The sequence below is a fragment of the Neovison vison genome, chromosome 4 (assembly GCF_020171115.1).
Source record: "Neovison vison isolate M4711 chromosome 4, ASM_NN_V1, whole genome shotgun sequence".
In the NCBI taxonomy this organism is placed as follows: Eukaryota; Metazoa; Chordata; class Mammalia; order Carnivora; family Mustelidae; genus Neogale; species Neogale vison.
This window is the reverse complement of record NC_058094.1, coordinates 202,001,614-202,017,466: the sequence shown is the minus strand read 5'-3', so window position 1 is coordinate 202,017,466 and position 15,853 is coordinate 202,001,614. Positions and strand designations below refer to the sequence as shown.

Here is a 15,853-nt window from a genome sequence, read left to right as displayed (position 1 = left end):
GAGATTGGATGGGGGTTAGAGCAAAAACTGGGAGAGGCCAAAGAAGAAGAGACAAAGGAGTTGGTTGAGGACAACGAGCGAGAAGAGATAAAAAACAAAACTGGGAATCTAATTACTTAGAGTGACACTTCTGAATCATACTGTCCACTTTTTGGATGCAAAACATATGTATCATGTCTTTTCACTTAAATTTCTTTCACTTTTCACTTAAATGTCTTCATTACTTCCCTTTACTGACAGAATCCATTCTAAATCTTCATCAGGGAACACAAGGTCATTCAAACTTAAACCCTGTCTTTCTTCTCTGGTCATATCACACTCTTAATTATTTCCATTCCTGATCCCACCCTCTTCTTTCATACACATCCCACTGTTCCTCCTCCCTAAAATTCCATCCTCTGGCTCCACTCATCCAACTGGCTCGCTCCAAAACAAACATCGCCTCTTTGGGGAAGTTTTCATTGAAATACACCCTTCCATTTGCACTTATGAAAGGGAATGTGCACGTCTCCCTGAAGTGAGCTCCTTAAGTAGCAGTACACTTGTACACATGGTACATGTTTAATAAATGAAGATATTACAAAATTAATGAGCCACAGTGCTTTATCAAGATCTTTGAAGATATGTGTGGAAAGAAAGAAGAAACAGATTTAGATTATAAACCCTCTGAGGGCAGGAACAATACCTTATTCTTCATTTTATACAAAATATTGCCATCTGTCAATGAATAGACAAAGCAGAGTGACGTGCTAGAGAACACAGACTCTGAAGAGACTGTTGGCTTTGAATCCCCTGGTCCCACCGGCACTCTTTGTATGACCTTGGACAATACCTTCCTCCTAATGGTGCAGTGAGTACTAAAGACTTACTATATGTGAATGGCTTAGAGCTGTGCCCCAGTATATGGGAAATACTATATATGTGATTTTTTTTTTAAGATTGATTTATTTGAGAGAGAGAGAGAGAGAACATGCACGTGGTGGGAGGGGCAGAGGGAGAGAATCTCAAGAAGGCACCCCACTCAACCGGGAGCCCAGTTTGAGGCTCTATCCCAGGACCCTGAGATCATGACCTGAGCTGAAACCAAGAGTTAGATGCCTAACTGAATGAGTCACATAGGCACCCCTATGTATATGTTTTTTAAATAATAATATAAAGAGCAGGGGTGCCTGGGTGGCTGAGTGGGTTAAGCCGCTGCCTTCGGCTCAGGTCATGATCTCAGGGTCCTGGGATCGAGTCCCGCATCGGGCTCTCTGCTCAGCAGGGAGCCTGCTTCCCTCTCACTCTCTCTCTGCTTGCCTCTCTGCCTACTTGTGATCTCTGTCTGTCAAATAAATAAATAAAATCTTTTAAAAAAAGAATATAAAGAGCAAAGAGTCAGAAAAACTGTCTCTGAGTCTGAGTTCTGCCTGACACATGGTAACATGGGCGTTTAGAATGTGTGTGGCGAAGTTAATAGAAAGGAATAGAAGGCTAGCTACTCACACCTCCCCTGCGTGGCACTTTGGGCAAACATGATATTCATTAGATATTTTTCTTTGTTAAACGATACTGTGTGTTTTGGGGTTTTTTGTTTTTGTTTTTGTTTTTTTTTTGATAATGAAACCATTGATTGATGATTGATTGATTGATAATGAAACTTTTTTAAACTCAAAAATTTAACTGCAGATTGGGACACGATTCCCCAGCCAACATCATTGTTTGTCACGGTAAACCTGTAAGAAGGAGTATTTGAAGCCGAAAACAGGTTGAGCCTTTGTACACAGGACGTAGAGGAAACCATGAGCCCACAGGAGGCCAAAATAAACAAACATGCATCTAGGTGCAAGGGAAGACAGATGCTTCCAAATATATCAGTGTCACTCAAGTGAAATGCTGGGTGCCCAGAATTCCCTTCTCACATTATTTTCTTTCATAATCACAGGATGCTCCTCTCTATTACAGCTGGCTCAAATAGAGCAGTGATTTCACATGAGGAGAGTGTATTTTCAAACTCTGTGTTATTACTATTTTGAAAGATACATTCCTCCTTTCCCTCCCCTCCCCCTCCCCCAGCCAGGCTCAGTTTAAGCAAGAGCAATGTAGCTCTTACGTTATATAGAGCAGATTATAAATACAGTGTAATTACTGGCCATGTTTTCTAATAACCTTTGTAACATAAACTAGCATTTTAACTTGCATCTCAGACTACAGAGAATAATGGGAAGTGAGCTTGTCAGTCAAATTATGTTGTATTATCCTGTAATAGAAACTGCTCCTGTCTTGGTCATATTTATAACACACTATATCAGCAAAATGGCCCAAGACCAAGGGGCAAGAACACTTTTAACTGGTCCAACAACAGGTGCACACGCTGCATCCGTGAAATAAAAACTAGGTGAATAATTACGTCAACCACACCAGCAAAGGCAGGATTATCAAATGCCAGAAGCAGCACTTCGGGAAATGAGAGCTCTTGATTACGCCTACAGTTTTGAAGATGTATTTTTAGTGGCAGAATTTAACCTGGCCATCACTACAGCAACTTAACTTGAGACTCACGGGCTTGTGGAGAAGACCTTAGGAGAAAGAATGAGTGTTAGTAGATGTTAACATTCGGAACTCCCAGTCACGGCTCTCTCTCCCTTCTTCTGGAAAGATCTGAAAAATTGTCCCTCAGAAATCACTTTGCCAGACTATATGAAAGTTATTTTAATTTTTTCAGAGATTTTATTGATTTATTTCAGAGGAGGGAAGGGGCAGAGTGGGAGGGAGAAAGAGATTTAAGCACACTCCATGCTCAGGATGGAGCCCAACCTGGGGCTCGATCTCTCGACCTGGAGATCACGACCCTGAGATCACAACCTGAGCAGAAATGAAGATTCAGGTGCTTTACTGACTTTGCCACCCAGATGACCCTATGAAAGTTATTTTAAAACAACACTTTTTGGGACCCCTGGGTGGCACAGTCGATTAAGCATCTGACTCTTGATTTCAGCTCAGGTTGTGATCTCAGGGTTGAGATCTCAAGGTCATGAGATAGAGCCCCACATCACGGGGACTCTGTGCACATCCAGGAGTCTGCCTGAGATTCTCTCCCTCTTCCTCTGCCCTTCCTTCCATTTGCACTCTCACATTCTCTCTCTCAAATAAATAAATCTTTAAAAAAAAACCCACAAAACTGAACACTTATTATTTTTATTGGGAAGCCTTCAAAATCTGAAACCGTTATACCACATTAGATAAAGCAAAGGACAGAGTGTTGTAATACACGACCTGAAATGTCCGATGCAGTAATGTGGGGGAGAACAGAAAAGGACCAGGGATCAGAAATCTGGATTTGAGTTCTGACTCTACCACTTGCTTGGTTCATCCTCTGGGGCAGGGGGAGTTGTTTTATCTCTTTACCTCCGAATTTTCTCATACATATGGTTAAGGTAACAAATTCTGCCTCATTAAGTTGTACAGGGAATTAAATTAATTTGTAATATGAAAGTAACCAACACATGCTCCATCAATAAATGATATGAATTATTAATAAAATTGAATAACAGGGGCACCTGGGTGGCTCAGTGGGTTGAAGCCTCTGCCTTCGGCTCGGGTCATGATCCCAGTGTCCTGGGATCGAGCCCTGCATCGGGCTCTCTGCTCGGCAGGGAGCCTGCTTCCTTTCCTCTCTCTCTGTCTGCCTCTCTGCCTGCTTGTGATCTCTGTCTGTTAAATAAACAATTAAAAAAAATTGAATAACAGTATGTTTTAACTCTGATTTTCCTTTAAGAATTCTATAAGCATTAGGGGTGCCTGAGTGGCACAATTGGCTCAGCATCTGACTCGTGGTTTCAGCTTGGGTCTAATCTCAGGGTTTTAAGATCGAGCCCAGCTTCAGGCTTTGAGCTCAACATGGAGTCTTCCTGGGACTCTCTCTCCCTCTCCCTCTTCCCCTCCTCCCTGCACTCTCAATGTCTCTCTCTAAATAAACATTAAAGAAAAAAAGAATTCTTTTTTTTTTTTAAGATTTTATTTATTTATTTGACAGAGAGAGATCACAAGTAGACAGAGAGGCAGGCAGAGAGAGAGAGGGAAGCAGGCTCCCCGCGGAGCAGAGAGCCCAAGGCGGGACTTGATCCCAGGACCCCGAGATCATGACCTGAGCTGTAGGCAGCGGCTTAACCCACTGAGCCACCCAGGCGCCCCGAAAAAAAGAATTCTATAAGCTTTACAATTACTATAGTTTGGCCTCGATCATAAAAGACATTTCTGCAATAAACTATATGTTTCCATATGTCTTGATACATGTTTTTATCTACGTGACTCATCACATTTTATTTTCTTTTAGAGATTTTATTTATTTATTTGAAGAGAGAGAGAGAGAGAGAAACACGAGGAAGGGAAGGGGCAGAGAGAGAGGGAGAAGCAGACTCCCCACTGGGCAGGGAGCCTGACACAGGCATCCATTTCAGGGCCCTAGGATCATGACCTGAGCTGAAGGTGGAGGCTTAACAGACTGAGCCACAGGTACCCAATTCATCACCTTTTAATGCAAAAATATAATTTATTTATTTATTATGTTTATTGTCTGTCTCCCCATACCATAAAAGGAGGTAAATTAAACCATACATTTTTGTCTATTTTGTTCACTTTTGTTTCTCCAACCAAAGAATACTACTGGCCACATATGGGGCACATAATATATATTCTTGGAATGAAGGAATACAAACATCTTTTTTTCAATATGGATAAGTCTTTGTTATAAATCCTACCATGGGAGATTGGGAATAGAAAGTGGTGAACATTTGTATTAAGAAACTTATTTCAGCAGAATTTTAAATAGTAGCAAGAATGACAAAAATAGAATTAAATGTTTGAGCAAAGTAATGAATTTGTAGTAGAAAAATCAAATAAAGAGCTATATTACAAAAGCGTATTTCTCAGTTACTTATAGTATTAAAAAATCTTCAACCAAGACTTACCACAAAAGCAAGAAATACAGTTCTTTAGTATATAGTAAGGATGAAAAATAAAACTTGGGTTTTTTTTTTCACATGACAGAGAAATTTTTTCTAGATTTATTAAAGTAGCCATGTATTTATGACACCTTTTGATGCTCAAATACAAATCATATAGCAGACCTTGGATGTGTGTTATATATAACTAAAAGTCAAATTGGCTTGCTGGTCTAGATCTTTGACATTTTAGAAATATTGCTGAGTCTATCATAGTGAATTATGTTTTAATTTTTCCATTATAAGAATAAAATAAGGATTTTTTTTTTTAAACCCATGGGTGAAATTTATACTTACTTTAGAGAATTCAAGAAACAACATGGGGTTTTCCTGGATGCATATCCTACACATTTTCCACTTAAAAATTATTTATAATTATAGGATAGTCGAGGAACCACAGGTTCCCTGGATAGTAAGCAGAGCCTCGTGAGAATGTTCCTTACCCAAGTGAATCTTCAGTTAACCTCTGTCTTTACGGCACAACTGACTCAAACTGGATCTCAAGCTCATCATGGAAGAAACACACGCTTCTCAGACCAACTCCATGACAATGAGCACCTTCTGACCTGCGTTCCCAAACTGCACTGGGGGCTACTGACTAACCCATGAACATCCAATGAAAGACATGTTTGTTCATCTGTGCCTCTGTGTAAGTTTTAAACCGTAATAGAGAAACAACTGGGGAGGGTATGTGCTATGGGGAGTGCTGTGAATTGTGTAAGATGGATGAATCGGACCTGTACCCCTGAAACAAATAATATATGTTAATAAAAATAAAGAAATAAATAATAGAGAAACAAAAGCAATAAACTTTCAATACAAAAAAAAAAAAAGTGTATTCTCGATACAGCTGTGATAATATTACGCCCACTGAAACAGCTATTCCCCAAATCTACCATCACCTATTTCTCAATCTGTCTTTCCCTTTGGCACTCTTCACAATTTGTAGTATATATTACATCTTTGATGTGTGCCTCTTACACAAATTGGTACATTTCATGAAAGCCTAGATGTGTCTGCTTTAGTCACTGTACATACTGCTTAAGGTCAGGTTCTAAGTAAGATGGAAGAGATGAATGAATGAGCAAACGAGTGAATTCATGAAAGCAAAGTGTGCGTTCATTATCTGTAAACATTTTTATTTTACTCGCTTTCTGATGAAAACACCAACTAGAAAAATCTCAGTGGCAGTTTCAGCATTTGCATCTCAAACCATAAAATATCTATGACTTCTTCATCCCCAATGATTCTCTCCTACACTTCACTACAAACACCCACCCCAATGACACAGCTTGGACTTTGTGATCCCAAAACACCCCCACCTCTGAAATTATAAAATGAGATATTCCATCCTCTGATCGCATTTCTTTTTTCCATCTCTTATCATCAGTTCCCATATTATTCCCATCAGTTCTTCAACCACCAGTCTTTCTTCCTACTGCCAACTTTCTCCTAGCCTCTTTTTCACCATCTCTCTCTCAGTTTGGATTCCATGGCCCAACACTCCAATCACTCCCTCCCCAGTCTATTAAATTATTCCCTTCCTCCACTGCACTTGCATCATTCACACAGTAGAGCTTCAAGCAAGGAAGAGCTGGGCACACAGCCGTTAACAAGACAGGCACATCTCTGTCCCCCAGAGCTGGCAGCCCATCAAGGAAAGCAGACATAAACAACTAGTTATAATAAATGATGACGTGCCAGGTAAATCGGGAGGACTAGAGTGCTGTGGGGAGCTGAGACCCAAAGATCTCGGTAGCCTGCCCACCCTGCACCTGGGCTGGATTGTTGAGAGCTCTAAAGAAAAGTGCCTGGATGGACAGATTCTTATTGGTAAAACCAGTTTGGTCTTCGGGGTCCCCAGACTATCCTGCTATGCTTCCCTGACCAATTCTCTCACATTCTCCGTAGTGACTAATTTTCCCACTCTCCAGCTACCTTCTTATTTCTACAGATAACTGCCTCCCATTCATAGAGGAAATCAGCACTATTAGAAGGAAACACACTGGGTTAAACAGCCTCTGTTCTGGCAGACCCATAGCCTTTCAGCACAACTAACATTTCCTCTTTTCTGTTGACCTCCATAGAAGAAACCTGTCCTCCTCTCATCCATGGCTAATCACTTTCCGGATTCCATATCTCCCTTTCCTCCAGGCAACAAACCTTCCAATTTCTACCTTCAAACCCCTGAGAACTTCATCCGTCTTTTCTTCTTCTCCTGGATCCTTGATGTCCCCTCCCCCTTGGCTCTTTCTCAATGTCTATTCATTCACTCACTTACCTCCTTAATATTCTTGAACACTTTCTATATGACAGGCACAGTGCTAGGCTCTGAGCAATGAAAGTGAAGAACCTGACAAAGCTCTATCCCTCACTGAGCTCACTTCTTAGTGGGCGGAGCAATAAACAGTGTATGAAATCAAATGCAAGGTAAGTTCCAGGAGAGATAAAATCTCTGGTCTGGGGAAAATGTTAAAGAATGACCCTGGCACTCTTTTTGATGCTGTTACTTGCACATATTACGAATGCTGTGTGTGTGTGGGGGGGAATGAGAGAAGAAAAGAAAATTCTTAGAGGGAGAAAAAAGATGGGCAAAGAAATTAAAACAGGAAGTTCTTGAAGGTCAGCACCATAGGGTGCTTTTTACTGTGGACAGTAAATAGGGTCCGGTAAGCATAAGAAATAGCTGACGATAAGGAGAAAAGTGAAGTTAATACAGCATTACTTGTTATCTTTTTAAATAGCCAGTAGGAAACCAAAACTTCCTGAGTAGTAGGGAATTAAAAAGTTGGCAACTTCATGCTGGTCTCTCTACCTAGGGACACCCTCGATGAGCTTCAATTCCTTTTACTAAAAGCCATGGCAGGGAAGAAACAAAGGAGGAAAACCGGGAGGGTAATTTCTTGTTTTATTTTGTTTTCAGGGTGGACGGGGTCCTGACAGAAGTCCAGAAGGCCAGACTTTTACTTCCTAAATCACAAGATTTCCTAAAGAGTATAGGCCATCATTCCTATAATAAAAGTTTTTTAAAAATGGAAGTACTCCATGACCTGAGCGATCACACTGCAAGAGAAACATGAGACCTGTCCTAAGAAGATTCCTGATGACACCGGGCATGGGATGTGCAGTGGGAGGGGAGCGGCAGTAACTACTGCTGTGGAGCCTGGTTTGGGGTGGAAAGAGCAGGGAGAAGCAGCAGCAAGATCGTCAAATCACAATGTGTATTGCTAAGAGAGAGGCAAGATACAGAGGATGAAAACCTTCCAGAAGAAAGGATTTGCCATGAAGGTATGAAGTGGGCAGAGAGGGAGGCTGAAAGCCTGACATACTAGAAGAAGAGCAGCGCAAAGGAGGAGAATGGAAGAGAACAGCAGGAGAGACCCAGATCTGGCCATCCTAAACTAGAAATTATTGACAGATAAATACCGTCATAGCGCCTTAACCCACTGGAACATCTGCGATTCTGAGACTTCGGGGATATAAAATGATTTCTGTTGATCAGTAAAGACTTTCCAGCACATCTCTAAAATCTGAAATTCCATCCTGAGAATTCCCAGGTCGTCTCTATGTCTGATGCCCAGTGTCCTCACTCACAAACGGCGCATGCCTCTCTCAGCAGGGCACACAGTGTCGAGCTTGTGTAGTTGGGAGGAAGAGGAGAGACTGGTGGAGGACAACGGGAAAGACTTAAGAAGAAATAAGGCAGACGGAACAGTTCTGGGCTTTTCCGACTCCAGCCAACGCACAGGCATGCCGGGCGTGGCTGGAAATGTCTGCCTCTCACACCTGCCCCAGGCTGACCCTCACACGTAGCAAGAATCTTGGAGATGGAGAGAAATTAAAAATGCAACTAAGAACACAAGAACAGTGGTGTCTCCTCCAGCCCGTGACCCGTGTCTCCCCTTCATGCCTTGCCGCTGTAGTTGGCTCCAAACCTCTACCGCCCTGACCTCTCAGCCATTTCAACCAACGTGGAAGAACTTCGATTCCCCTCTCTGCTCCTCCCGCCTTCTCTTTTTCTCTTTCCTCGCTGTTTTGAAAGTCATATGGAGCATCTTTTTCAGGCCCCTCTGGAGGCTTTTCCTCCAACTAATTCAAGCAACCCCCCCCTTGGCTCAGCTGCCACCCACGATGCACAGCTGTGCGTCTTCAGTTTACTGGTTGCTGTAACTTCACAGACATAACAAAGACCCAGCTGAGATTACAAAAACACAGAGATGGCTGGAAGATGATACTCATGATAGTGTCCTTGGAGAGGTCTTTAAGCACAAGATAAAGCTTTAGGGAGAGAACGAAGGTTGCTTTTTCTCTGGGCGCATTGGAGTTTGCTTCCTATTTTGGATCAAACAAAAACCACTCCCAAGTGTTCTTCTGTTGTCTCTTCTCCTTCCTTCTGCTTTCCTGTCTCTACACTCTTCCCCTTTCTCAGTCTCCCCTTAATCAGATGAGCACATAGAGTTTAAGAGCAGGAAGTTACTTTGGTCCTCTCCTCAAGCCCTGATCGTGTGTGTAGGTTTTAGGGTAAATGTTCTCTAGCCCCCGGAACCTTACCATGGTATCAGCAGTAGTGGAAGGACATCCATAATGAAGAAAACATAAAATCGACAATCCACAATTGTGAAACAGCAGGCAGAAAACAAGGGGAGAACTTGTTCTTTTGAAAAGTGTTAAAATAATAGCAAGTCTCTGTCCCCCCCGCCCCACCCCCCATGCCCAAACAACAAGTGAATTCAGCGATTCAGTCTTAAAATAGCAAGTCCCTACAAAAGCGACAGAACAGACAGGAAAGAGCCCTGGGGTCATTATAGCAGCATCAGTACCTAAGCATCATACAATCCACCAAACGTTTTTATAGATGCCAGAGTCTCTGAATCTCAGTTTGAGTCTTTGCCAGCTAACTCCCCAAGACCTCCCCAAGGTCTTCTAAATCCTGGGTCTCCCCTCTGCTTCCCACCCTCCATTCATTATCTGCTGATGCCGCTGAAGTGCGACTTGATGTGCTTCAGCTTCCTCATCTGCAGACAAGCACCAGCCTTCCGTCCTGCTCTTCATGCGAGTGTAAGGATCAAGGGAGATTTCAGTGAAGATAAAAAGCAGTTGACGGGGTGGCTCAGTGGGTTGGGCCGCTGCCTTCGGCTCAGGTCATGATCCCAGAGTTCTGGGATCGAGTCCCGCATCGGGCTCTCTGCTCGGCAGGGAGCCTGCTTCCTCCTCTCTCTCTCTGTCTGCCTCTCTGCCTACTTGTGATCTCTCTCTGTCAAATGGATAAATAAAATCTTTAAAAAAAAAAAAAAAAAAAGCAGTTGAAAACATACAGCCCTCATAAACCTAACACGTATTAAATATTTCTTAAAGAAGTTACTGCATAGAAGAACCTCTTGATAAATTAAAATGTTTTAAATTGGGGCACCTGAGTGGCTCAGTGGGTTAAAGCCTCTGCCTTCGGCTTGGGTCATGATCTCAGGGTCCTGGGATCAAGTCCTGCATCCGGCTCTCTGCTCAGCGGGGAGCTTGCTTCCCCACCCCACCCCCCCGCCTGCCTCTCTGCCTACTTGTGATCTCTCTGTCAAATAAATTAATAAATAAAAATCTTTAAAAAAATAAAATGTTTTAAATTGTTAGAAGGTAAACTGAGGCACATTTAACATTTTAAGGATTCATTTGGGCAAAAATCCATTCCAATTGGGCAGCACCAAACCCAAAATATTTAGGAGCTCTCTGCCCATAGGAGCCCCAGGAAGGCCTAACACAGAGAAAGCGTGGAAGCAAAGAATGGAAGTTATTTGATTGGCTACAGCTTGTTTTTCTGTGACTGGTTGTCCTCAGCATTTTGGTTTACTAACCTTGAGACATTTACAGGCTTAGGTCGCCACATCTGTCTTATGGCCTGTTTGTGTAATGAATTAACACAACAAAAACCTTAAACATTCTAATCACGTGATTTCACAGGGGTTCTGTCCAATTACAAGTGGAATAGGATAAGGTCCTGCTTGTATATTAGGGGCAGTAACACATTTAAAATCACCGATCATCATTTCTACTATTCTTCTTTTACAAAACTAGAATGATAGAGCAAATGTAAAAAAAAAAGAAAAAGAAAAGGAAAGAAAGAAAATATGACCAATGATACCATATATAAAATGGACTTTTTAGATTTGGGTATTAGGTAAAAATTAGGCAGCCATGTTAATTATATAACTAAATATGATTTAATTTTATAGTTTGTTAGAACATTCTATAAATGAATTCACAATGAAGATATAGAAAGCCCTTCAGCACATTATATTCCCTCTTTATGGCTTAGAAGATAATGGTCACCATTGTCTAGTTTTAGATCTTCCTTAGCATTCACTTATTAATTCCTGAACTCCTCATTTGCATCCTTCATTTCCTTCTTCATTCTCCCCACTGCCCCCTGCCTGCTACAAGACTTGCTGCTGACCCTCCCAGCACCCTCCAGAGCCCAGTTTATGATCTCGACAGTCCTCCTAGCCCTGCAGTCCTTGCTGCATTTCAACACAGCACACACGGACCCCAGGCTTCCGCAGCGGGCCATCGCAAGAAAACATGCGCTGGCCAGCCGAGGATCTCTTTCAGCACCAGAGGGACCATGCCCCACTCTGCACAGAGACTCCAGCCTTAAACGAACATCTGCCAGATGTAAGGGTAGAGTTCAGGCATGAGTTGGGGATGAAGATTCTCCATCCACCGCCTACGCAGTCACCACATGCAGACCTCCCAGGAGAGAAGGATAGAAGTTCCTAAACCCACTTCAAGTAATCCCATGCATTACTAGAATCTCCGGCTCCTGTCTTCCCCCTCAGCACTCACATCCCTGTAATAACCAGTTTATCCAGATTCTCCCCAGAAATCCAGGGTCGCCATGAACTGCACAGATGGCGAAGGACGGAAAGCCAACATAGTGCCTGCAGGTGCCCCAGCATCTCCGGGGCAGTAAAGGTCAGCAGCAGTTCTTGTTGGAAGGAAAGGCCCCAGGAGAGAGGCATGTACCTCATGAACCCAGAGAAACCCTGCCTCATCCTACCCACATGGAGGTCAAAGTGTTAAGATGAACGGAGGAACGATCGCTACATATTCAGGCACCACACTCCACATGAAAAAACATCTTGCTTTAAACCAAAGTTATACCTGAGGTTTCCATAAAGCACACATTTATGCCTTGGCTCTCCTTTTGTTTTCTTGCTTGCTCTGAACATACATGTGGCTGCTTCTTATCCCTTCAGCTCACCGGCCGGTACTAACATAACCACCCTTGGGGACTCCTTGGGGACTACCCTGGGTAACGCCTTCCCAGCCCAATGGAGACCTAAGAACCCTCTTTCCCATGCTTCCCCTCTAGAAGCCTCCACCTAGCCTTTCCCCCAACCATCACACTCACGTTGCCACATGCTACACTATTACACCCACACATCATAACACAACCTCACATATTCCCTTCAAAACCAAACTTCGAACTTTCCAAATGACACACTCACTCTAGAATGCTTAAGTATTTGATGGCCAACTTTTTGCCTTAAAAACTGAAAATTGGCAGGAAATGATAGTATCTAGTAATACCACAAAATAAGCACTATCGCTGGAGGGAAGAATAAGACATCATCTAATACTGCTATCAAATTTTCAGGTCCCTAAACTCTGTAATTCTTCCCTTAAGGGATGGATTATGTTGCAGAATAGTATTTGGGTTTCTTCTGTGACTGGCTAGAAAAGTGAGTTCCCTTCCTAGAGATCCAGTTTATTCTTAAAGGGTCCAACAAAAGGTCTTATAGGCCAGACCTAAGGAAGAAACCATCTCTTCTTGCGTAACAAACTGCTTTGGTCTTTTCAGGAAAATGAGGACATCTTCTAGATTGAGGAAGACCTGGATGGGTGGCTGGGGAGACCAGAGTTTAAAAATCAACTGAAAGTACAAAAGAAAAATTTAAGGACCACAGGCCACCATGGGAAGCCTTACACTGGACACCAGGCATAAATTATACTAGATCACATTCATCTTTTCATTCAACTCCTGTGCCAGGCTTTGTCTCAACTTGATCCCCGCCCCAATCCAGCTGCCAGTAACTTATTAGACAGTTTTGTTTAAATGCTAGACTTCACTGGGGCACCTCGGAGGCTCAGTCAGTTAGGCATCTGACTCTTGATTTCAACTTAGGTCATGATCTTGAGGTCCTGGGATTGAGCCCCACATCCCACGTTAGCCTCCATGGTTAGTGGGGAGTCTGCTTGAGGATTCTCTCTCCTCTCTCTCTCTCCTCTTGTCCCCCTACTCATGCTATCTCTCTCTCTCTCTCATGTAAATAAATAAATCTTAAAAAACTAACATATGCTAGATTTCACAGGAAGTAGTTACATTATTATAAATTCTTGGTCACTTTTTCAGGGTTTTCCTAAGAATTGTGTTTAGGCTCATATGTATATCATTGGGGGATGAGACATCCTCCATTGTAACACAGAAAAGGGGCTTCCTTCTAAAATGTCATTATTTTATATTAAAAACAGGAGACAGTTCTAGCTCCCTAAAGTTCGTACTTCTGACAGAATATATTTTCACAAATACTTTTTATCTGTTTACCAGCAAACAAGTTTGTTTAAAGCAGACATAATATTACTTTAAACCACTGTTTCTTTAAAAGAAAAACTATCAGCTTACCTGCTTCATTTTTCTCTTCTTCTCCACGAAAAAGAAAATTAACTCTGCCCCCAACCAATCTACTTTTAAAATAACTTATGCAGCCCCAAAATATTTGGACAAGTAGGTTTAGCTTGCGTCTAGGAAGCTTCAGATGGGTTATTAATGTTTTCAGTGTTTACTCAAAAGAGAGAGAGAGAGCATTGATAATAAAGGGAGGGGTGAGGGAAAGCTCACTTGAAATCGCTTCTCCCCTCTGGGTGTGTCTAGAAGGGAAGGTTTACTGCTCAGTAGGAAAGTCAACTTTCTAGTGGATGCTTTGCTAAGGTCAGAGAGTTTCTGCACTGCTACAAAAAAGTTAATTTCCTGTTCCATTTTTCCTGAAGCATTTGTGCACTTGGCTAAATTCATGCTAGATTTTTCCACCAGGAAAGAACGAGGCTTAGGGCTGAAACTATTGGAATGCTATTATACTTCCTATTGCTTGTTAAAGAAACAGTGAAACATCAAGAGAAAACAATTGTGACAGTGCAATTTTGGACTCCTAGCAGCGTTCTGAAACATGACTGCATAACTTGACATTTGTGTAGCACATTATACTATAACTTTTTAATGAAAAGAGGAGTATTCCCTGTACTCACATTTCTGTTGCCTACATGCATTTTCCCCCCCCAAGAGATGCAAGTGCTGTGAGGATATTTTCATGACATTATCCTTTGGGATGTATTAAATTAATTGAACATGGAGGTTATTAAACTGAAGTGGCCTGAGTGAGTGGTCTAGGTAAGCAAAGCAAAATCTAAGGCTATAAATACCTCAAGCTTAGCAAATCCAAACCTAAGGACAACCAATCAAAAAGAACCAACTAGGCTTTAAGCTTGCTTTAGCCAGTCAATAACTGCCTTACCTTTCCTGTGCTTTTGTCTCTTCAAGTCTCTCCCTGAGCTCCTGGTGGGGGAGACACTCTTAACCACTTCTGGTTTGCGGCAGCCTGATCGGAATCCATTTTTGCTCAAATAAACTCTTAAATTTTCCAATATGCCTCGGTTTATCTTTTAACAGATGTGATAATGTTGACTCCCTTGCCTCTTATAATCTCAATGCTTTCCAAAACATTCTGAGCTACAGTGTCTACATTGACCCCATATGAAATGTATATTTTCATCCTTATGCCACAGGCTACCAAAAGAAACCAAAGAAGTCACTTGTCTGTGGCTACCCATCTCTTCAGAATTGGAAGTGGGCCTCCATTAGTTCTTTATTCTTTCAAGTTTTTGTTTAAATTCTAGTTAATTAACATATAAGACAATATTGGTTTTAGGAGTAGACTTTAGGGATTCATCATTTACATACAATACCCAGCGCTCATCCCAAGTGCCCTCCTTACCAGGCATTAATTCTCTTTCTCTTTCACCTGGAGAGAGTGAGGGGGGCACAGCAGGATCTGCCTCAAATAGACTGAACCTTAACTGGTGGGCCACAACCCCAACAGTTTTCCTTATGTCAAAACCAGGAAGAGACACCAGGACCTGGGAGCAATATTATTATTTAATAAATTTTTTCTCCCCATAGATTATTTACTATTATGAGGCTTTTCCCCTGCCTAACTCTCCCAGACTGATCACTTTTCCCAGATCCCTCTCTCACGCATAGTCAGAATATACTTTTAGGGCAGCAGGTATGAGCTTGGGTTTGCCAAAATTAGCTGTGAAGTGTGCTATAAGAAATTGGCTATGAAAAGAATTAGAATATCAACATCGGTGAATAATTTGCACTTTATAAATCAGGAAAGATGTGCCGCATTCCTATTACTTGCTGCTGAACACTTTCTGGAGCAGGAGGGGAATGAAGTAATATGCGTCCAGGAAAAACCAGTGGAAAGCTTCCCTTTGACCCATCGTGAGGTGTCAAGAGAGAAACTCCGAAGACCGCTAGCAATAGAACATGCTACCTTCAATATCTGCCTAAATAGAATATAATTAAGAAAGCACATAGGCTGAAGATAAAAAATAGGAACTACATATGTGCATTCTTGAAAAAATATATATCCTATAAGCTCTGAGTTGTGTTTGTTTTTGAGGTCAAAGCTTATATCCAGCTTCTGTGGGCAGAAAAACACCAGCATTTACTGAACACAAACCCTAGTCGGCCACCATGCTTGGTGTTTTCAGACCCATAACCAATTCTTACACATCAAGCTTAGCTCCATTTTTCCTGTGAG

General features: G+C 42.0%; 1 protein-coding gene across 1 annotated transcript in view; it reads right to left on the bottom strand.

Annotated features, from left to right (window-relative positions):
* Positions 1–15,853, bottom strand: part of CPED1 (cadherin like and PC-esterase domain containing 1) — a 262,691-nt gene that overhangs the window by 234,315 nt on the left and 12,523 nt on the right. The window lies entirely within an intron of this gene.